The sequence below is a fragment of the Microtus oregoni genome, unplaced genomic scaffold (assembly GCF_018167655.1).
Source record: "Microtus oregoni isolate MIOR12 unplaced genomic scaffold, Mior012 000001F_ref0000356, whole genome shotgun sequence".
NCBI lineage: Eukaryota > Metazoa > Chordata > Mammalia > Rodentia > Cricetidae > Microtus > Microtus oregoni.
Genome location: NW_024543060.1, coordinates 10,284,744 through 10,290,743, shown reverse-complemented (window position 1 = coordinate 10,290,743; position 6,000 = coordinate 10,284,744).

Below are 6,000 nucleotides of genomic sequence, written 5' to 3'. Positions count from 1 at the left end.
TTTAAGATACCACCTTACACCTGTCAGAATGGCGAAAATAAAAAACACCAATGATAGCCTTTGCTGGAGAGGTTGTGGAGAAAGGGGTACACTCACCCATTGCTGGTGGGAATGCAAACTTGTGCAACCACTCTGGAAAGCAGTGTTTCGGTTTCTCAGGAAATTCGGGATCAACCTACCCCTGGATCCAGCAATACCACTCTTGGGAATATACCCAAGAGAGGCCCTATCATACAACAAAAGTATATGCTCAACTATGTTCATGGCAGCATTGTTTGTAATAGCCAGAACCTGGAAACAACCTAGATGCCCTTCAACGGAAGAATGGATGAAGAAAGTATGGAATATATACATATTAGAGTATTACTCAGCAGTAAAAAACAAGGACTTCTTGAATTTTGCATACAAATGGATGGAAATAGAAAACACTATCCTGAGTGAGGTAAGCCAGACCCAAAAAGAGGAACATGGGATGTACTCACTCATATTTGGTTTCTAGCCATAAATAAAGGACAGTGAGCTTATAATTCATGTTCCTAGAGAAGCTAAATAAGAAGGTGAATCCAAAGACAAACACATAGGCATCCTCAGGAATATTAACCTTCATCAGGCGATGAAAGGAGACAGAGACAGAGACCCACACGGGAGCACCGGACAGAAATCTCAAGGTCCAAATCAGGAGCAGAAGGAGACGGAGCACGAGCAAGGAACTCAGGACCACGAGGGGTGCACCCACACACTAAGACAATGGGGATGTTCTATTGGGATCTCACCAAGGCCAGCTGGCCTAGGTCTGAAAAAGCATGGGATAAATCCGGACTAGCTGAACATAGCGGACAATGAGGAATACTGAGAATTCAAGAACAATTGCAGTGGGTTTTTGATCCTACTGCACGTACTGGCTTTGTGGGAGCCTAGGCAGTTTGGATGCTCACCTTAGGAGACCTGGATATAGGTGGGCAGTCCTTGGGCTTCCCACAGTTCAGGGAACCCTGATTGCTCTTCGAGCAGATGAGGGAGGGGGATTTGATCGGGGGAGGGGGAGGGAAATGGGAAGCGGTTGTGGGGACGAGGCAGAAATCCTTAATAAATTAATAAATTTAAAAAAATAAATAAAAAAAAAAAAAAAAAAAAACACGGATCGCAACACCTCCAGCAGAAAGGGGAGAGCTGTAGACAACCAGGCAGACAAAGGTCTGCAGGAGCAAGACAGAAGAGGAATTCCAGGAAGAGAACCATTTCATTCTGAGTCTGTGATGAGCTGATTGTGCAATGAGCCTCAGCAAAGAAGGGAAACTTGATCATACAGCTTACAAACAATCCTGCACCTCTGGGCTAGGCCTTACAAGGAATGCCTACACATTCGGTAGCCTGGCCTGCTAGCAGTAGATACAGAAAGATAGAGGAAAGGGGAAGGCTTCCAGGGTGGCAGCTACCAAGGTCTATATGACATGCAGACCCTGAGAGATCCCTCTGAGAACTGGTTCAGGGGGTCCCTGGGAACAAGCTGTCATGCCGCCAAAAATCAACCAATCGATCATACTGATTGCAGAGAAAGTGAATGGTCCTGTGATCTGTGTCACTATCCAATTCTATTTTGAAGTTGAAGATCCTGGGGTCCACACAGAAAGGCCTAGGGCCTGAGTCTTAGGATCTTCCTAAGAGGTATCTGGAAGCTGCTAGGCCTGTTCTTTCGGTAGAGTCCATTGCAAGACGCATCTTCAGTGATGTAAATCTGGGGGGGGATACGGACTTACTATCCTTCCAGCTAAGACCCAAAGAGACATAAGTCTCACAGGGCTCGCTCATATCCAACTTTCCACTTACAACAGGACTTCCTAACAAGGCTGGCCACATGTACCAACACTCCTCAGATTGCTCTGGGCTATATTCGTCTCTGCCCCAGATCCATGCAGTAAGACACAGAAAGGCAAGTTTGAGGCGCCAAATAGGGTGTCATCAGTGTTGTAAACCAACAGTGCCCCTGGACCACTTTGAACCACCAACGAGGTCAAATCTCCACTGGAGAGAGAGAGTTGGTACAAAAGCCCCCAAACGCTATGAACACAGGTCCCAAGGTGGTGTCGCGTGCTGATCCCTTGCTGCAGTGGCTTCGCCATCAGCCAGCTTCCTAACAAATTGAGAATTATGAGTAATTTCAGGCCACTGGGGGTCCCTCAAAAAGCCCTTTCACCTTCCTGGGTGGATAAACGTGAAGGGTGGATGGAGCCAGCAGGTGTCATCCTGTGAGATCTGTTCAGCCAACCAGGCCGGATGCGGGTTTTCAGATGGAACAGGGCGAAAGCAGCTGCTCTGTCTTTAATTGTCAACCCTCTATGGATTGTGACCAAGGAGAGAACAAAGCAGAGAGGTGTTTTCCCAGAAGCCGCCCTTGGCTGCAGGTGCTCCATCAGCCCCAATCACACTCTCAGGCTGACCTCAGTGGTTGTGCACATTCCTACCTACAGAGGTGTGCAAGAGGAACTGGCCACGCTCTGAGTGGGCCACAGGTGAGAGACATTGTGACCTCTGACCATTAGGTAGTTTACCGGCTAAGGTGGAGACGCATGTGTGCATTCCCCCAGGGAACGACGCCTCAGAAGGCTCAGGTGGTTCTCATCTCCAGGAGACCCTGGGGTTGGCTTCCTTAGACAAACCATCCTGAAGGAGAAGAGGCCAGTGAGCGAAGTGTGTAATTGCCACCTCTACCTACCGTGAGCACTGTGGCAGCTGTCTAGAGCTCAAGACTCGTGGAATAAAAATTGAAACAGCCAAGCAGAGTGTCAGTGTTTACCGAAAGAAAGATGAATTTTGTCTCCTTGCAAGTTGTTTTGCAATAGACCAGCAAGTTCTGAAGCAGCCGGCGACATAGATTCAGAGCCCTATTGTAAGGGAAATCTGGCAAGCAAGCATGCCCTCTGCTCTCTCCCTTTGCAGACCAGGAAGGTGGGGTCCAAGAGGTGGAAGGGACTTGCTGAGAGCCCTGCAGGCACACCCGGACATCTCTGAGCATGCAACTCTGCTCCCCTCCAATCCCTAACTGGCAGCTGCTCTTGCTGTAGGCATTCGGTCCTGTGCCAGCACATACAGAAGCCTCTGTGCAAGCTAGGAAATGATGCTCTTCCTATCATGAGGCCCAGAGCAGGTGCACAGATGGATGAGTTGAGTGTGGCTGGATTTTAGCCTCATCCACCCAACTGGACCAATGTTCCAGTACAAGGGCACAACCTCACAGCGCTGTGTGCAGTCAGCCCCCATGCTCCCGTTTTGTTTGTTGGTTTTCCTCTTGCACCCCGGCTGCACTAGAGGACCATTCCTCCCTCTCTTTCTCCATCACCAGCATGCCAGTATGTTCGCATCCCTTTCCATGCTAGCTGACCCACTCCTTCCCTTCCTCCACCTCCCCAAACTCATGTCAGCCCAATTGGTTGTCAGCCACTCCCTTCTAGCAGGCACTCTGTGCTCCAGCTCCTTTGGATTGACAGCTTGCACTCTGAAAATGTCTTGAGATATGATTGGCAAGCTACAACCCATGGATCAAAGGGAGCCTGTGTCTGTTTTTGTAAATAAAGTTTTATTGGCACATGGCCTAGTCTGGTCTTTGACACAGTGCCTGTGACAGCTGTTGGGCTACAGCAACAGAGCTGACCAGATAGCAAGGCCCACAGAGGAGGGGAAAAAAAAATGCTAGCCAAGCTTGTTGACACAATCCAGTAATCCTAGATCCTTGGGAAGCTGAGGTGGATCAAAAGTTCTGGGCCAACCTAAGCAATTCAGTGAGTCACTAAAACGGTTCAAAAGAAGCTTAATTAAATATGACTCAGAGATATGGCACCTGCCTGGCCTGCATTAGTCCCTAGGTTCAATCCCCAGTACAAAAAAATAAAAATACAATTTAAATGTTAACGTATTTATCACTATCTAAAGAAATGATTAAGGGGCCCATAAGCTCACCGACTTAGTTGATGTTACTAGCCAACAGATAGCAAGAGCCGACTCAAGATCAAACCTAGAACATCCTAGACTCCTAAAGGACAAAATATCCTTTGATATTTTGATATCTTTAGACCTTACCTTTCTTCCAGACTTGAGAAAAAGCACACAGACAAGTCCTCAGAAACTGGATTTGGAAGCTCAAAGCTGCCTTCCCGTAGCGCGCTCCTGAAAGTTCGTGGTCTTGTAGAGACATCTCTGTTCTTACCTTGGGCCCAATGGGGGACGACATGGCAGCCACCCTCCCAAAGGTGCTGACCTTCCCAGCGGCTCAGCCCTGTGTCTAATCGATGCTTCCTGTCCTCAGTTCTGAGCTGCTGCACTTGCCCTGGCAGCACGCTTAGAGAAGGGACAGCCAATCAAAGGAGTCCAGAGAGCATGACATTTAGACGCTCTGCAGCCACTGTCCCTGGTGACTCTCAGATCAGCTCAACTGCAATTTACAAATAATACAAGCATGTCTGCTCTCTGATGTCCCCACTCTCTCTGCCCTCCCAACTCCGCTTGGCAGGGTTTCTAAGAGCAGCACCCTGGAGTGGAGTGACAGTTGTACCCCGTCTATCCCAGGGAATTCAGGAAATCCTCTTAGGATGTAGAAGGAAGAGAGGGGAGAAGCTCCAAAGGTAACCAGAAGCAGACAAGCCTGGGCATCAAGGCGGGCACTGAGGGAATCAGAGAGCCCCAGTATATTGACCCCTGGGGGAGACAGTGCATGGTTTAGTGGGCACTATATGCCACACACAGAGAATAGCCCACGTATTCCTGACCATTCCTAGGAAGACAGCTTGCTGTCATTATTTTCTATGTGAGACAATTCAAGGGTACTGGACATGAAATCCTAGTTGGTCAGGGACATATATATATATAACTCAAATCACATCACTTTAAGTCCCAAATTCAGCCTCTCTCCTCTCAAACATCGGGCCCCCAAGGCAAGAACAATCTGGGGTCAGTAAACTAAGATCCCAGGTGGTCACTTTCCTAAAGGGTCCATCTTCCCACAAAATCCGTTTCCCAACAAAACCATTCATCTACTCGAGGAAATTTGAGATGGTGATGCTTCTGTGGATTACCCAGCTCCATCCTCCCCTGACCACCAGCAAGGCCTCCAGCCAAGGTCCTTTGTCACTGAGTAGCAGCCCCCTTCCCCTTGTTTTCTCTTTCATGTATATACCATGCTTGATTTTATGAAACTGCAGAACTCCCTCCCCACTGCCACGCAGGCTCCTTAGGGTACACTCAGCCCCCTGTCTGCCAGTGGTCTGGTACCCTTAGTCATACAAATGATGAGGATGCTGAAGGGGAGAGAAGGATGCAGCAACAAGCTCAGGGAAGTGACTGTCTCTACCTGGGCAGCTATGGGCCAGCACAATAGGTCATCTATACAGCAGTTCAGTTCAAACTGACTGCCTGGTGGGAGGCATACGTCTGGTACTAGCCACTGAATTCGAGTCTGAGACCTACCACTCACCTCCTTCAATATCTGAGATAGATTGGAACATCCTTATTTCAGTGTCTGCAATAGGAACATGGCATCAACCTGCCTGAGTCTCAACAGAGGGAGGATTGATTTTACACAATTTCAAAACAGCATCTTGCACAGGGACACATGAGCATTTGTAATATCTTAGATGTGCACATTTCAAAACAGCCTCACTATTTCGGGTTTTGTTTCCAATGATCCTATTATGATCCCTTCAAAATGCAGGATTATCTTTTCCTGCCATGGGCAGGTACAGAAAAAAAAAACAAACCCTACTTTACACTGACAATGGGATGCAGTAAATGACATTCTCAGGAATTGATACTCAGCATCATTTGTGATCTGTTAGGTATTTGTGTGTATGTGTATGCATGTTAGGTATGTGGTGTATGTGTGTTCACATGGGTATGTGAGTACATGGACATGTGTATACATGTGTATGGAGGCTATAGGTCAACGTGGCGTCTTCCTTGATCACTTTCCACCTTACCTTTTCAGACAGAGTCTCTCACTGAACCAGGCAC